Here is a 16,377-nt window from a genome sequence, read left to right on the forward strand (position 1 = left end):
TGAGAGCCAAATTTTTTAAACTTAAACTATATAGGTAGGTACATTGTTATTAACTTAATTAGGGTACTCCTAAGCTGGCCTTTGCTAAAAACATCCTCAATCTGATTGAGGTATGTTCGCTGAGGTTGACCCCTTCCAACTCTCCCATTCACACTCGTCTTGTATACTTGTTTCAGATAGACGAGTGTGGATGGGAGAATTGGAAGGGGTCGACCCCAGCGAACGTGCCGCGTCTCCCATCGCCCGACCAACCGACACCCCCCCACTTCTTCTAACGCCACTTCTTCAAAATAGATTCGCCCAGACCGAAAATGGACTTCTGCGCATGGGCCACGAAGTTTCAGTCGCACTGTACGTGCGCGCCCGCACGTGGTATTTTGTGGAAGAGCCATACTCAAGGGGCCAAAGAGCCGCATGTGGCTCGCGAGCCGCGGTTTGCCAACCACTGCCCTATACTATTGGTCCTCTCAGTGGTATAAATAAGACAATGCTAAAATCCAGATTTGACTGTAGTCTTAAAATTTTAATTTCATTGAGATCTGGTTATGTAAGTTACTTGCCCATTGTGTGGGAACTAAAAGTTTTCACATAATACTGATGAGGACTCTCCTCCTCTCTTGCAGACAGCTGCCTCCTTGCTGTGCCCTCACATAGTTCTCCCTATGTGATATCACTGTAATTTTTATTACATCCGTATAGGCCCTATCTCCAAATATAGTCACATTGGGGGTTATGGCTTCAAGATATGAATTTTGAGGAGACAAAATTCAGTATACAAATGAGCAAAATTCATCACACTAATCATCATTTACAATCAACTTGATAATCAACTGACTTTGAATCCTAATTTAGCAAAATGTTATCCCCTCAAGAAAAAATTGCATTTTTTTCATTAATAGACTTCTATTTCAAAAAAAGAAACTGTACTCAATTATTATTTTTATATTTTGAATTTTGTCAATACAATTATTGTGGAATTTGTTTTCTCTTGTTATTAAAGTACCTACATTACATTATTGATCTTGCCTCTTGGCCTGCAAAGCCTAAAATATTTATGACCTGTCCCTTGACAGAAAAAGTTGTCCTCCGTGGTGTAGCCCAGGCCGGGTTGGCTGATTCATTTCTAGTCTTCAAGCCTTTGTCTAAATTACTGACACCTGCCCAGGAGAACACTTGCTGCTTCGGACCTCTTAAGTTTTTGCTAGAATTTACTATTGTGCTTTAGCTCTCTCCCCACAGATACATCTCTCCCATTAGCTTATTTTGTAAACTCTCCGGAACTGGTTTGACAGGCATGGCATCAGCTCAGTACTATTTTAAATGTTTTAGGATTAAAGAGGTGTTACTTAAAAAAAATCCACAGGCTCAATTTATCAAGGGAATTTTCTCACAGTTAGCTCAAGGGGCCCCCAGATCCCTAGATGCCTTCAGTACCAGGAATGTTTAATCCAGATCTGGGTGCCAGGCGCACACGGGGAGGCCTGGAGCAGGAGCAGGCTGTTCTTTTTTACTGCATTCACCTGAATTTTTATAGACCTTGTAGATTAACCAGAATAGAAGGAATTGCAGTGGCAATGTATGCAAATTCCATATTCTGGTTATTTGTTTGCTCTGAAAAATATTTGGAAACATATCCAGAAAATCTTGCTCCTGAAGGGACCCTGAATCCATGTGTAGTGTACCTTTGCCTTATCAAATATACTTGAACAATAATAATAACAAAACAATAACTGAAATTTAGTGAACATTTACTATGTGATAGCACTTCTTAACAATATATTTAAGATGTAGATATTAACATTAAGCTTACTGTACCAATGAGAAAAATGTCTTACAAGATATATATATCTCCCACTTGGGAGAATTGTGTCTCAAGCCCTAGGCTGTTTGATATTAAATCTGTATTTCAACCACTCTATTTGATTGCCTCCATGTACACTTTCATACAAAAACTATTCTAAGCAAAAAAAACAGAAAAGCAGTCGTGTTTTCCCTCTATGTAGTAATAAAACTATACTTCAGTTACTCAGTTCAAATTAAAATCACTGTATGCAATGTCTGAACTCCCCCAATGGTGAGTATCAAGCATTGTCCCTCCTGAGATCTAGCAAAGGGATTGTTCTTCCCGCGTTATGTCTATTCATCCAGGTTTCCATATCCTGGAGGAAGCAAAACTGCCTTTATACCTGATCTACACAGTCATGTATCACCCACAGCAGATGGGACTGGGGTGTCATTCAGACACTTACCAGCCATGTGCGAGAATAATACTGAGTGTAGTTTATGGAGAGCTTTCTCTCAGAGATTCATGTCTCTTCTTTAAATGTGATCTCCATTGGCCTTCCTGGTATATTCCTGGATATCATGGTGGGAAGGTGCACTTACTTTTTGATCAGCAGGTATCCCACACCGTAACAGAATATGGATGTAAAATAATATATGAGGGAAGTGATTTGCCTCACCCCTCATCAGTAGCATGACTAATTCACGCCCATCCAATGCAGCCTGTTACATAAGCATGAAGGGCGATATTTTAATGTGTGCCTAAACTATCATTATGGGCCTACAAATGAAATAAAAGACAGTAGTAATTAGTATCTCAGATTAAGTTTTATTATGCATTCTAATTGGGAGTTTTGAAGTATTTTTAATTGTTGTGTCTCCCATGCTTAGAAACAAGCATTTCAGATTGGCAAGATGAGCTCATGCATTTATGTTGTTCTTTCCCAGAATGATAATAAAGTTATTGTTAAGGCATTAACTAAAAGAGAGAGATAGGGGAGAGGGGGAAGAGAGAGAGAGAGAAAGAGAGAGAGAGAGAAGAAACAAACCAATTATTAATACCAAAGCAAACAAAATGAAGCACAGAAAAGGAAAATTATCATAATGCTATTTATGACTTATCAATGTAATACATTTTATGGTGATAACATAAGCAAAATTTTGAAGCAACTCTTGTGAGGAGATTGAAGAAGACAGGTAGCACTGTTTAGAGAGCAGAGAAATATTTTTACCATTTTCCTTGTGTGGGTTTCTTACAGCGGGAAGCTGGAAAACTTGAAGGGAAAGTTCAGTGTGAAACATATTTATTTATATGCACATGTAATAGCCATAAGGGACATTTAAAAATTTGAAAGTCTTGCCAAAAGGAATAACCATTGTTAGTTTACGAAATATTTTACTTTCTTACACTATGTTCATTGTCCTGTTCTTTACATATTAGACTTCCCATAATGATATTCAGAATAAGATCAAATTTGCCCTAGGAAAGCAAACTGACTTATAATGTGAGGAAAGCTTCCTTAATTATAAAACATTACACTTGGATTCTTTTGCAGAAAATTAGCTTTGGGTAACAAAATATTTAAGAATATATTCGTGCCTATATTTTCAGTCAGGCTAGAAGGTTTCATATTATCTTTTAAATTTCACTTAGGATAAGCATTGAAGAACCTGTTTTCAACCAGATTGTCTGTTTTGTCCCTCTGAGTATTAAATGACATGTCTACCTATGGGATGCAGCCTGGCACAGGTATTTAAATATAGCCCAAGTGAGTTAAAAAAAAATGCATACTGGCCGGGCATTTCTCTGTCAATTTTTAAGAATTATTTATATAATAGAATTATTTAGCCCTGTATCTGTGAGATGTGTTGAAAATATTATATCCCAGTTTGTCAGTTGTATGTTAATTTAATTTCTGGAATTTTGTCATGCCAATTAAGTATTTTATACAGTCAATTATTATTATTTTTCATTTCCTCTGGACTTTTAGTGACAATTAGAAAGCTTTTCCCTATGCCCAAGATAAAAGATGAGCTACCCATATTTTCTTTTGTACTTGTTTAATTTTCACTTTTTATTAATCAGTATCATCTTATTTTTACTAAAGTTTTTTTCTCATTTTAGCTATTAGATTTTAACTATACTGTCAATATTTTTTTTACCTTTTTAGTACATTTGAGTCTCAGTGGTTTGCTGTTATGAAATATTGTGTGATCTTATTTGAGATATAAGTGCCAACTATTAAAATGAATAATTTCTCACTATACAATACCAAAATTTTAAAAATTTAAGAGCAGTTTATGGAGCTACTAGTAAATAGCACAGTGTTTATAAATTCACGATGACTTGAAGGATATGAGCTTTTTAAATTAAAAATGGTAATAAAGGAATCTAGAGAAAAATCTGACACCAAATCATTTAAGACCTTATAAGATATCCTACTTAATTTTTACTTATTCCTAGAAGAGGCAATAATATTTATATGCTTTTAATTACTTAAGTGACAAGTTCATTATTTTTAAGAGATAGTGACCTAATGTGAATAATAGATTAGAGAATGTATAACGTTTAAGGAAAGGAATCAAATTTAGATTTGAGATATGGTAGTGATTTGTTCAAAGGAACTAGTATTTTTGAGAGAAGTGGATAGATTTAAGATATATTTGGACGATAAACTCAATCTGATTTCACAGTGGAAGAATTTTGGTGTGAGTGAGATAGAGTAGTCTAGGATAAAGCTCAAAGTTCTTGTTTCGGTTGACTGCATGCATAGTTATAATAATCACTAGATGTCCAAAAACAAAGAAGAAAGGTAAGGGAGGGACTGAAAAGGCTGGGAAGAGATGGTAGGTTGAGTTTTTGAAATGTTGAGTTTTAGATGCCTATGGGACCTGAAAGTGAAGGATCGGTAAGAAATTGGATAAATGGATCTGATTCCTAAGAGACTTTTCTTGGCCAAGGTCAATGATTTAAATCTTTAACACAGACGAGTTTTCTTCAGTAACTTGTGAAAGTACTGTAATCATCATTACTAAAAGTGACATTGTAAGAGGGAAAATGGACAAATACTGAAAGAAAAGTTTCTTTCTCTATAATATTATATATACAGATGCATTTCAATGAACCTATTCATTTCAACAGAAACTCCAGGGATGTTGGGCTTGGAAAGAAAGCTTCAAACAGTTTGTGGGTAGGTGTAGCTTGAGGCCAGATTTTCTGGTCAACCAACTATGACAATTATAGATGCGAAGGTCTCCTTTACTGATGATTTTTCTACAGCAAGGCCAATAGGCCACAGGGTTTTCCCTAATAGAAAACAATTCTTAACATGCCTTTCCCTGAAACCTTACGAAGCAACAATGGGGAGAGAGAAGGGAACAAATGCATCCAAATTCACACAAGACAAATGTTGATGCTAACTCAGGGGTCTGGCAACAGAGACCTTCTGATCTATAAACCACAGCATGTTTTGAAATCCCCTATCTACTGAACTTTCGCGAACTTTGAAAACACGACGCAGTCATGTGTCTGAGAGAGTTAATGAAGGAAGTCAAGAGCAATAAAAGATCACAAGACAAGGAGGTCAGTCTAGCCAAAGAAAATGGCGATAAATTGTAACCAGGTGTTTTTACTTCCTGATGCCTCAAGTGCTGCACACTCAGCTTTCTCTGCTAGAAAGGGCGGCTTGTGAAATTCCATACTGCCTTTGTCAGCTTCAATAGTTCCTTGCGAAATCTCAGAAGTATTTGCTTAATCTCACTGGCCTAGGAAGCAGATGAGATAAACCATTTTGAAATTACATACATGAAAATCTAACGTTCAGTGTGATTTAGGAAACTCATCGGAATACCTTGTTGGTGTCCTGATGTCTGTTTGCTATAACCATTGAGGACTAAGTAGGTCTAATGGTGTCATTTCTCAAGTGCACGGGCCAAAAGCCAACTTGTGAAGCATCCCATCCTTATATGCTGACTTTGGCAACACAAATACTACAATTTCCTGTGAATGTATCTCACACATTATTTATGCTCTCTCTGAGTTTCTTCACAAGGCCAACCTTTCTTTAATTGCACGCTGGACTATTTGTGGTAATGTTTTTGTACTGGTCTTTGTTTTAGGCCATATTATTTCTCTAGGTGACACAGACAGAAAAACATCTAAAGAACTCTCCAGTCTAAGGGAAGAGGATAAAGCAAAGCCTGAGATACAGGGCAGAGGAACCACCTGTGAAGGGGCAGACACAGCATGCGAATGTTTTCTAGTATTGGGCCTAGAAACAGAGTGATGGAATGAGGCAAGAAATAGGTTCTTGTCACCCGAAGGGATACAAGGCAGGATTCCTACCTCCCATCCCAAGTTTGAGGAAAGGGATAAAAATGATAGAAAAATCAACTGTGTTCCAAATATTAGTGCAGAAGAAGGAAAATATTTTTCTTATTCTGCAGTGCTAGGAGGTGTATCTTTCCATGTTATCATTTTTTGTGGAGATGTTCATGAAAATGTGGCTCCCAAGGTTACTTTCTTCCAGGTGTTTCAGTCTTTGGACATGGGGCTTTAGGGAATGGGTTACCCAGAACATTGAATATTTTCATATCTGAAGGCAGGATATTTAATAGGAATATGACAGGAATACAAGGAAGGTCCATCTGTTTGATGAGCTGTATCTCAAGAATAAAAACTAATAGGCAGAGTTGAGTAAGAGCCTCAAGTTTCAATTTTAGAAAGGAAAATTAATTATTTTCCAGCAACCATGAAGTAGGAAATTTATAATTTTGGCAACTTATGTCTATTTAATTTTGTGGTAGCTTGTTTTTTTTTTTCTTTTAGTGATTAGCTATAAAATCCACTGGCTTGTTTATTTTCAGTGGCAACAAAGAAAATAATAAACAAGGGCAACAGCATCCTCATTTCACTTCAAGTTTGGGGAAAGAGAAATTCCCAAAAGATAGATTGATTGGTTGCAACCACTAATGTAGAAATAAAGAATAACTAGTCCATTTGGAAAAGTGGAGAAAGACAAAAAGGGAGATGGAGGTTGTGGTGGTATTGAAGATGGGCGCTGGGGCAGGGCATGCAGAAGGCCTCTGAGCATCTGTGGTAACAACTCATCATGTTATTTTCAAACAACATCAGTATCTTATAGACATTAGGAAGAAAAGAAAATTATGTTTGTTTTTCTTGATGAGGATACTAGAAAGAACAAGCTAAGTGCAAGTGAGAACAACTTTTAAAATACACCATTGTTTATTATTTAGGTAAGGATTATTTCCAATAATCACTATAATTTGTCACAGGTCAGGTGAAATGTGCAGTTAAACCTCTCACTACTTTTGTTTTTAAGCTGCACTGCGTGGCAAAATAGGATATATTGGTACTAAACTACATCTCATTAACTTCTTTGCTTCAGCTATTGACATGACAAGTTGTTTTTATCTTGAAACTGTGCTAAAATATACTTGGCTTTGCCAAGTCTCTAAAATGGCTCACTGTTTTCTTGCCAGAAAACAAGAAACTAGCAATTTTTAAAATGGGTAATAATTTATGCTGTAATGACCTACACCTACCTCATTTGGGATAATATAATGCTGTTTCATTTAAATATTTTAATGTATTCAAACAATTTATTACAAGTAAGAACTGCTCAGTTGACATTCAGAAAACTGAACTCCTTTGTCTGTGGGTGCATAGCAGGTACAGCAGGGGCAGGACTTGGTGGTGTTAAATGCTCTCCTTGATTGCACAGCACATTTACCTTGTATTTGATGGAATGGAAATCTCCAGCTTCAGGACTGGATACTATTTGTTTCAAGTTTCACTATATGGGTTATAGTGCATTAAAACAATGCTGATTTCATTCTAGTTACTATAATGTTTGTATTGATTTTGGGGGAAGCTAGTAATAGAAAACAGTTAGAGAACATACTTGCTCAATGCACATAATTCAGTCTAAATAACATGGGTTAAGGGCATAAGCCAAGTAAAAATAAAAACTTAAATGAAAAAAAAACTTCCAGGTAGAAGACGACAATGATGACTGTCCATGTTTGCATCTTTCAATACATCCTCCTCAAACAATTAAAAACTATAACAGGAAAAGCAATGACACAAGCATGATAACAGCAAAACAACTATACCAAAAAAATGTCTTAAGCATGACTTGAAGACAAAGAAAGAATGACCAAACTTCAAAATAACAGTAAATTAAAAAAGAAATCTAATCCCAGGAAATAATCTTCACATGTTAGCACTACTTCCAGTCTTTGCAATGAACAAGGATAGGCCAAGAAAAGCTGCAGGGAAAAGAGAAGAGAGGGGAATTTGAAGGACAGTTGGGTAATAAAGGGGAAAATTTAGGATCTTACCAGACAAAGAGAACTAGATGTCAGAGACAGATGACCTATAGCTCAACCACAAAAATAGAAATAACAAGACCCACTAAAGGTCTGGATTTGTGTGTGTTTTTGGATATACTGACCAACAAGATGCCATTGAACTGGACATTCTGTAAAGAACCTATAGTGCACAACAATGAACAAAAGAAATTTATACAGAATTATTATTAAAATCAGAAAAATGGAATTCAATAAACTTTGATAAAACTCTCTATATCTCAAAAAATAATAAAGAAAAAACATATAACAACAACAAAAAAAAAACCTGTAAGAGAACACTTTAGACTAAGTTACAAATACTCCAACAAGCATTTAGGGATTGAAAAAACACACCTTGAATTAGAAATTTAAAAATTAAGAGCAGAAAAAGAGAAAAAGAAATGAAGATTGATTAAGTTCATTAAAGAAATGGAAGAGATTGAAAATTATCTCAGAAATTAAAGCAAATACATGATGCCCAGGAGAGAATAAAATGAAAAATCTAATACTAATTTAGGAAAGGCAAGAGAACAACCAAGAATAAAAAAGTTAAAGTGAAAAGAGCCAATAAGAACCTGGTAGAAATAGAACACAGGCAAAGAAGACATAATCTGTATATATAAAAGCCCAGCGACCAGAACAGCAGAACAACCAGAACGACCAGAATGACCGGTGGCTATGACACACACTGTAGCAGCCAACCAGCCTGATCTGGCCCTGATGGGCCCTCTGCCCCAACCGGCCCAGCCAACCTCCTGCAGCCCCTCCCCCACACTGGCCCAGCCCAATGGGCCCCCATTGGGGCAGGCTGGCTGGACCTCACCCGTGCATGAATTCATGCACCAGGCCTCTAGTATATGTATAATTGGAGTCACTCAAGACTACTAGTAAAATAGCACATTGACACTAAATTAATATTTATAATTGTGATGGAAGGAAAATTTCCAAAAATACCCTGAATCTATATATTTAAAAGGCTCACTGAGAAAATGGGAAAATTATCTGGAATCATCAACCTGAGAAATATGCTAGTAAAACTATTGACAATAAAGAATAATAATGATCAAGGATTGAACAAATTAGATCAAATAAATTTCAAGAAAAATAGATATTTTGGAAGCAGAATTTTTGAAATCATGATACAAAGCCTTTCTCTTTAGAGAACTTTCTGAGAGTTCTTCAGTTTGTTTTGGAAAGTTTCCAGGAGTATTTGGGAGATAAGTTAACCTTACTGACCAATGAATGTGAATTATGATATTGACTAAATTGGCTAAAATTTTTGATGAAGTAGACCAATAGAAGTGTACTTGATGGCAATATTGGGAAGCTTAAGTTCAGAAACTTTAAAACTCTATTAATGAAGGTTATGGTCCAAAGGATATAAAACTGCTAAAAGAAAAGTTTGGCTTGCTCTGTTTCCTGTGTTTCTCCCCAGTCCTCTGACCAGCCCATGTCTCCTGACATTCAGTAACTGCCCCTGAGCTTAATCTTCTCTGGGTCAGTTCTCAAACATTCCTCTATTATTTCATACCCTGGGACCATGTAGCTGAGGATCCAGACCAGGGTCACTATGATGAATTGGAAATAGTTTCTAATGTTGCAAAAGAGAATTATAGAGTTGACTTATCTTCTTTTCAAGTTACTTAGGTAATTGAAAAATGACTTCTTAATTCAATTATCTTTTTTTTTAGTAATTATTATCTGAACCAAAGAAGCATCTCTAAGTCAGAGAATTGCAGGTTAGGAGCTGGGGAGGACTTTGCTTTAGCAGTTGAAAGAAAATTGTTTCACCAAGATGTGGAGGATTATTTTTGGAACATCTCAAATCACTCTCACCTGGAAAGTGTAATTTTATCACTTGAGAGTGAAATGTCAATGGGAGAAATAGATATATAAATCCTTATCTGGTGTAAGTATTTTGTATTTTGAATAGTCTTCAAGGATCTCTATCTTTTTTTTTTAAATATATTTTATTGATCCTTCACAGAGAGGAAGGGAGAGAGACAGAGAGTCAGAAACATCGATGAAAGAGAGACATCGATCAGCCGCCTCCTGCACACCCCCCACTGGGGATGCGCCCGCAACCCAGGCACATGCCCCTGACCAGAATCGAACCCGGGACCCTTCAGTCCGCAGGCCGACGCTCCATCCACTGAGCCAAACCGGTTTTGGCGAGGATCTCTATCTTTTAGCATTTCTTATTCTTATAAATTAGAGTTCTTTTAAAAAGAACTTCTTCCCAAATCCCAAGTACATTTGTCGTAAAAGAAAACATGTGGACTGTATTGTTTATATATTTACATAATGAAATAAATATATAACTTGAATTTATATATTTATTTAAAACATTTCAACAGAAATATAATTTGAAATACTCTGTCATTGCTCCCTTTCTTCCTTCCCTCCTTCCTTCTTGAAAATTTCAGACCAGTAAATACTCAGTAGGGCTGAGTAAGGTAGGTATTCCCACAAATAGAGGGAGAAACCCAGTACAGAATGTTGTCATCCAGTCATGTTGGAAAGAACATCTACTCGGGAATGGGAATGGCTATGTTGGAGCTCCCTAGTTTGAGGTATTGAAGCCTTAGGAGTGCAAGGAGCACCTGTGCGAGGTGTGGCTGCAGCAGGCACCCAGCAAAGTGTGTGGGCACTGAGGAGGAACACAGAAAGCATCCACAGTGAGCAGCAGTGGCACTCACATGAGGTGTTTACATTCAGACGAGACTGATCAAATGCAAAAAAAAATCTAGTTGGAACCAGATGTTTTACTAATGTCCAAGGCTCAGGAGACCTTGGGCATTTGGGTCCTCTGTACCTGCAAGGTCACCCGGAGTCCCCCACATTGAAATGGTACCCACAGGTTGCCTGTTGAAGACAAGAATACCACGTATGTGAAGGGGGAAATAAGAATAGGCCTTGTAGATAGTGCACACTGCCGATAGTACGCAGTGTGAAGGACAAGGTGTCACTTTGGTAAAGTTGCCACCAAAACGCTCAAAATGTGAATCTAACCACAAGAACACATCAGATAAATCCAAATTCTAGAAAATAACTGACCTGGAGTCTTCTCAGGTCAAAATCATGAAAGTCAAGAAAAAGTTGAGAATTGTTTCAGATTGAATGAAGAAGGCTAAAAGAGACATGGCAACTCAATGGAAACATGATCCCAGGCAGTAGAATTCCAGGGCATTATTGGCAAAATTGACAGGGCTCTGTAGATTAGAGGTAACAATGGATCAGTGTCAATATAAGGAGTAGTCTTTGTGATGGTGATAAATAGAGCTATTGAGCATAACCCTTTTTCTTGTGCTTTTGCCTCTTTCCTCCAATCAGTTTTCCCTCTGAATTCTGGTTCTTCATCCTCTCTTCTACTAACTTTTCAGTTGGGTCAGAGAGACATATGAGTCCTATAGTTCTTTAGTGCCAATATTTTCCTGCCAAATAGACAATTTAACCATAATCACTTGCAGTAATGTGAATGGGGACATCTTCCCTCAACCCATTTTTAGGCAAATTTCTTCAGGGTCTGGCAAGGACTTCTTTATATTGGAAAGAAGTTAAGACAATCTATATATCACTTATTTACAAAGTATACAAGGACCACACAAAAGGGATTGAGAACTGTATGGATGCCCTATACCAGTGGTCGGCAAACTCATTAGTCAACAGAGCCAAATATCAACAGTACAACGATTGAAATTTCTTTTGAGAGCCAAATTTGTTAAACTTAAACTATAGGTAGGTACATTGTTATTAACTTAATTAGGGTACTCCTAAGCTGGCCTTTGCTAAAAACATCCTCAATCTGATTGAGGTATGTTCGCTGAGGTTGACCCCTTCCAACTCTCCCATTCACACTCGTCTTGTATACTTGTTTCAGATAGACGAGTGTGGATGGGAGAATTGGAAGGGGTCGACCCCAGCGAACGTGCCGCGTCTCCCATCGCCCGACCAACCGACACCCCCCCACTTCTTCTAACGCCACTTCTTCAAAATAGATTCGCCCAGACCGAAAATGGACTTCTGCGCATGGGCCACGAAGTTTCAGTCGCACTGTACGTGCGCGCCCGCACGTGGTATTTTGTGGAAGAGCCATACTCAAGGGGCCAAAGAGCCGCATGTGGCTCGCGAGCCGCGGTTTGCCAACCACTGCCCTATACTATTGGTCCTCTCAGTGGTATAAATAAGACAATGCTAAAATCCAGATTTGACTGTAGTCTTAAAATTTTAATTTCATTGAGATCTGGTTATGTAAGTTACTTGCCCATTGTGTGGGAACTAAAAGTTTTCACATAATACTGATGAGGACTCTCCTCCTCTCTTGCAGACAGCTGCCTCCTTGCTGTGCCCTCACATAGTTCTCCCTATGTGATATCACTGTAATTTTTATTACATCCGTATAGGCCCTATCTCCAAATATAGTCACATTGGGGGTTATGGCTTCAAGATATGAATTTTGAGGAGACAAAATTCAGTATACAAATGAGCAAAATTCATCACACTAATCATCATTTACAATCAACTTGATAATCAACTGACTTTGAATCCTAATTTAGCAAAATGTTATCCCCTCAAGAAAAAATTGCATTTTTTTCATTAATAGACTTCTATTTCAAAAAAAGAAACTGTACTCAATTATTATTTTTATATTTTGAATTTTGTCAATACAATTATTGTGGAATTTGTTTTCTCTTGTTATTAAAGTACCTACATTACATTATTGATCTTGCCTCTTGGCCTGCAAAGCCTAAAATATTTATGACCTGTCCCTTGACAGAAAAAGTTGTCCTCCGTGGTGTAGCCCAGGCCGGGTTGGCTGATTCATTTCTAGTCTTCAAGCCTTTGTCTAAATTACTGACACCTGCCCAGGAGAACACTTGCTGCTTCGGACCTCTTAAGTTTTTGCTAGAATTTACTATTGTGCTTTAGCTCTCTCCCCACAGATACATCTCTCCCATTAGCTTATTTTGTAAACTCTCCGGAACTGGTTTGACAGGCATGGCATCAGCTCAGTACTATTTTAAATGTTTTAGGATTAAAGAGGTGTTACTTAAAAAAAATCCACAGGCTCAATTTATCAAGGGAATTTTCTCACAGTTAGCTCAAGGGGCCCCCAGATCCCTAGATGCCTTCAGTACCAGGAATGTTTAATCCAGATCTGGGTGCCAGGCGCACACGGGGAGGCCTGGAGCAGGAGCAGGCTGTTCTTTTTTACTGCATTCACCTGAATTTTTATAGACCTTGTAGATTCACCAGAATAGAAGGAATTGCGGTGGCAATGTATACAAATTCCATATTCTTGTTATTTGTTTGCTCTGAAAAATATTTGGAAACATATCCAGAAAATCTTGCTCCTGAAGGGACCCTGAATCCATGTGTAGTGTACCTTTGCCTTATCAAATATACTTGAACAATAATAATAACAAAACAATAACTGAAATTTAGTGAACATTTACTATGTGATAGCACTTCTTAACAATATATTTAAGATGTAGATATTAACATTAAGCTTACTGTACCAATGAGAAAAATGTCTTACAAGATATATATATCTCCCACTTGGGAGAATTGTGTCTCAAGCCCTAGGCTGTTTGATATTAAATCTGTATTTCAACCACTCTATTTGATTGCCTCCATGTACACTTTCATACAAAAACTATTCTAAGCAAAAAAAACAGAAAAGCAGTCGTGTTTTCCCTCTATGTAGTAATAAAACTATACTTCAGTTACTCAGTTCAAATTAAAATCACTGTATGCAATGTCTGAACTCCCCCAATGGTGAGTATCAAGCATTGTCCCTCCTGAGATCTAGCAAAGGGATTGTTCTTCCCGCGTTATGTCTATTCATCCAGGTTTCCATATCCTGGAGGAAGCAAAACTGCCTTTATACCTGATCTACACAGTCATGTATCACCCACAGCAGATGGGACTGGGGTGTCATTCAGACACTTACCAGCCATGTGCGAGAATAATACTGAGTGTAGTTTATGGAGAGCTTTCTCTCAGAGATTCATGTCTCTTCTTTAAATGTGATCTCCATTGGCCTTCCTGGTATATTCCTGGATATCATGGTGGGAAGGTGCACTTACTTTTTGATCAGCAGGTATCCCACACCGTAACGGAATATGGATGTAAAATAATATATGAGGGAAGTGATTTGCCTCACCCCTCATCAGTAGCATGACTAATTCACGCCCATCCAATGCAGCCTGTTACATAAGCATGAAGGGCGATATTTTAATGTGTGCCTAAACTATCATTATGGGCCTACAAATGAAATAAAAGACAGTAGTAATTAGTATCTCAGATTAAGTTTTATTATGCATTCTAATTGGGAGTTTTGAAGTATTTTTAATTGTTGTGTCTCCCATGCTTAGAAACAAGCATTTCAGATTGGCAAGATGAGCTCATGCATTTATGTTGTTCTTTCCCAGAATGATAATAAAGTTATTGTTAAGGCATTAACTAAAAGAGAGAGATAGGGAGAGAGAGAGGGGGAGAGAGAGAGAGAGAGAAAGAGAGAGAGAGAGAAGAAACAAACCAATTATTAATACCAAAGCAAACAAAATGAAGCACAGAAAAGGAAAATTATCATAATGCTATTTATGACTTATCAATGTAATACATTTTATGGTGATAACATAAGCAAAATTTTGAAGCAACTCTTGTGAGGAGATTGAAGAAGACAGGTAGCACTGTTTAGAGAGCAGAGAAATATTTTTACCATTTTCCTTGTGTGGGTTTCTTACAGCGGGAAGCTGGAAAACTTGAAGGGAAAGTTCAGTGTGAAACATATTTATTTATATGCACATGTAATAGCCATAAGGGACATTTAAAAATTTGAAAGTCTTGCCAAAAGGAATAACCATTGTTAGTTTACGAAATATTTTACTTTCTTACACTATGTTCATTGTCCTGTTCTTTACATATTAGACTTCCCATAATGATATTCAGAATAAGATCAAATTTGCCCTAGGAAAGCAAACTGACTTATAATGTGAGGAAAGCTTCCTTAATTATAAAACATTACACTTGGATTCTTTTGCAGAAAATTAGCTTTGGGTAACAAAATATTTAAGAATATATTCGTGCCTATATTTTCAGTCAGGCTAGAAGGTTTCATATTATCTTTTAAATTTCACTTAGGATAAGCATTGAAGAACCTGTTTTCAACCAGATTGTCTGTTTTGTCCCTCTGAGTATTAAATGACATGTCTACCTATGGGATGCAGCCTGGCACAGGTATTTAAATATAGCCCAAGTGAGTTAAAAAAAAATCTGGTGGATTTTGTGTGTCAAACCTTTTAGATAAAACTGATGAATGCAATGGTTCAAAAAGCTGTGTCAAATAAGGAAGAATATTTTTAAAGTACTTCTCAATGGGCAATGACAATTTTAAGGTCTTAAGAAAACTCAAGAATGGAAAACATCAGAAATGCAGTAGATGGACTATAGATAGAAGAGTAAAAACAGCCAAAACACTGCTATAAAAGATTAGCCAAATTTTGCCTCACGAAACACGGTCACTGAGGAAGTAAACTCATACCCGCAGCCCAATCCAGGAAACTCTTAGGGCATGCTTAGACAGGCTAGGGCACCCTTTGGAAATGTGAACAACTTTAATGTTGCATTCATAAAGGATTTCTCTAAGAGATTCAGAAGTTTCTGGTTTAAATTTCTGATACCGGTGGGAAAAGTACTCCTTGCTAATTAATTATTGTGATTTTGGATTAAATTCTGGACATCTCTCAAGTGTGTAAATTGTTGTGAGGAGGATAAAGAGAACAGGAGTAAATGAGAGAATGAGAGTAAGAAAGGGAGGGAAGGAGGGAGGAAGCAGTGAAAGAGAGGAAGGGAAGAAGAAGAAAAGAGGATGATGATGATGATGATGATGGTGATGAAACTGCAGATGAGCCTAAAGAACCAGGGACATCTGACAATCTCAGACCTTTCCCAAGAACCCTGTTGTGTCATTGTCTGATAAAAGGTATTTCAATGCAATTATATAATGGAGATGTAGCTTGGTGTCTGGGGCCACATTCCAGGGAAGATGAGCATAGTCTTCTAATCCCAGACTATCTACACTAATAAAAGAGAAACATGGTAATTAGCGTACGACCGATACCCTTCCCATTGGCTAATCACCATATCCTTATGCAAATTAACTGTCAGCCAAGATGGCGGCCGGCAGCCATGCACTGAAGCGAGCAGGGAGGCTTGCTT

Source organism: Myotis brandtii, unplaced genomic scaffold, assembly GCF_000412655.1.
Source record: "Myotis brandtii unplaced genomic scaffold, ASM41265v1 scaffold23, whole genome shotgun sequence".
In the NCBI taxonomy this organism is placed as follows: domain Eukaryota; kingdom Metazoa; phylum Chordata; class Mammalia; order Chiroptera; family Vespertilionidae; genus Myotis; species Myotis brandtii.